This window comes from Microtus ochrogaster, linkage group LG3 (assembly GCF_000317375.1).
Source record: "Microtus ochrogaster isolate Prairie Vole_2 linkage group LG3, MicOch1.0, whole genome shotgun sequence".
Taxonomy (NCBI): domain Eukaryota; kingdom Metazoa; phylum Chordata; class Mammalia; order Rodentia; family Cricetidae; genus Microtus; species Microtus ochrogaster.
Window position 1 is genome coordinate 23,306,920 of NC_022029.1, and position 2,404 is coordinate 23,309,323.

At 34.1% G+C, this 2,404-nt stretch overlaps 1 pseudogene; it reads left to right on the forward strand.

The window, feature by feature from the left end:
* The window catches only part of LOC101993457, a 2,584-nt pseudogene extending 774 nt beyond the window's left edge, over positions 1-1,810 (forward strand).
* The last annotated feature ends 594 nt before the right edge of the window (positions 1,811-2,404 follow it).

Genomic DNA, 2,404 nt, shown 5'->3' on the forward strand with positions numbered 1-2,404 from the left:
TGTGTTCACCAAGTCTCCTTATCAGGAATTCACTGACCATCTTGTGAAAATCCACACCAGAGTCTCTGTTCAGAGGACCCAGGCTCCAGCTGTGGCCACCACATAAGGGTTTTTACACAAGGAAAATAAAAGTGAATTAAGTCTGTTAAAAAAATAAATAAATAAAATCAATAAGATCATCTAAACTGAAAAATAAATAAAAAAGAAAAATACAAGAATATTTGTATAAAGTATGGAGTTAGCTACCCTGTTAACACTAAAATTTTTGGTTTTGATGAATATAAAAAACAAATAAAAGTTTCTGAACTTTCATTATAACATTTCTATAAATCTGAGCACATTTAAAAATAAAGTTTCTTTACATATGTATCTCTTCGGGTAATTTTAAGTTGACATCTAAACTAGTTCAGCACAAGTTTAATTATTTGCAAAGGTTATCATTTTCAGACTATTATAATACTGTTATTTTAAATTAAAACTGTCATATCATGCTTTTAAGCATATTCAAATGACTATAAATAACAAAGCAATTTGAACCATAATTTTCTATTTAAAAAAATACACAAACAAGCTCTTCTTTCAACTGTCAGAAATATGAAGTTATTTCTTTTTCTCTTTGAATTTATATTTCTAAATCACTTCTCCTACCTAATTTTATTCTGTTGGGGTATATTTTTATGCTGCAATGCTCTGTTCCTTGCCCTAACATACTTCTCTGAAGTGTACATATAAATTGAATTCTTAAAATCACTGTGACCTTATGGCTTAAGTGTTAATTATATTTTAATCCAAAAGAAATTGTTCACAGTAGTGCACACTTGATCAAAATGAAATATACTATAAGATTTGGTAATGTAGGTATAATTATTTTTTGGAAACATATATCCTAATGTGTAGGAGAGAGGATATTTTTTTTCCTCTGGATGCGAACTTTGGATACAGCTTTCCAATTATTTGTTTGTTACCCAAAAGGAATAGCACAGCATTTCGATTGAGAGGTACCTTTCTTCTATAAAGCAAGGTAAAGGATATTGTTATTTAAAGGGGATTATAGGAGAATTCAGCTCTAGGCCTTGACCCCAAGTCTCTTTTCACATAGAAAATAAAGAGTAAGTGTGGAATTTTAAAAATCTACGAAGCAATTCTTTTAAAACGATTTATGTCTATGTCCTAGTTGGCAAGCCTTACCTATCTCCAGAAGTACGAATCCCCCAGTCTCTCATACAGACCTGGAAGTGCTTTGAAAGCCATTCTTTAAAAACACTGAAAGGGATGAGGTTGATTTTATGGCCAAAGAAGACATGCCACTTGTCAAACAGAATAGAATTTTATTTTTAGAGTCTAGAAAGTTGCTCAATGATAAAGTACTTGTTACAGGAGCATAGAAATCCCACCACTTGTAGGGGGTGGGGGCAATCATGGTGGCACATGCTTGTAATTCTGATGCTAGGAAAATAGGAGCAAGTGATTCCGTGAAGATCACTGGACAGTTAGACTAGTTAATCTGTGAGGCACAGGACCCAGCAACACATCCCCTCTGGTGTGTGATCAAAGTACATTATATACATATATGACATTCTTAAATAAGTACACAGTCTTAAAAGAATGACAGCACCAGAAGAACAATGCTGAGGTTGATCTCTGGTCTTTACACCAACACATACCTATGCCCTTGCACCAGCACACATATGTACATCTACATACATACAAATAGCATACAACTCTCCCACCCCAAAACATAAAAGATTTGTGCTTCATTGTTTTCCAGATGGATGAGAAAAGGGGGAAAATGAAAGAGGATTTGAGGTAATGTAGTATTTTGAGGAAATATATGAGCTCCCTTCTCTTCCTGGGAAGGTTCTTATTCATCAGACAATGAGATCCATTAAGTGGTAATTGTCTCCCCAAGGAGCTATTTCCTTTTAGTATTCTAGTTCTCTAGGCATCAAGTAATTTTCATTCCAACAAGTTGAACCTATTCAGACAGAACTGAGCATATTATAAAACCATAGACCCTCTGAGGCAACACAAAATAACAAATTTAAAGAAGCTTCTGTCTTTAAGTATTTGGAGAGATATTTTATCCTTAGCACTTTCCAAAATGTACTTGTGTCCAAAATTAATCAAACCTTCTGAAGACAGACTCACTTAGACAAACAAAATGAACAAAACCTTAGCCAGATGTGGTAGGAGTCACATGAAATCCCAGTATTCTGGGGACAGAGCCATGATAATCAGAAGTTCAGTGTTAACCTCACCTGCATAAAACCCTTAAGACCAGCCAGGGCTACATAAGACCCTCTCATAAAGAGAAAAGAAGAGAAGAGAAAAGAAAAGAAAAAGAAAAATGGTACTTCAGGGAGCTCTTCATTTCTAAACAAATGATATCAATATTGTTTTGTGG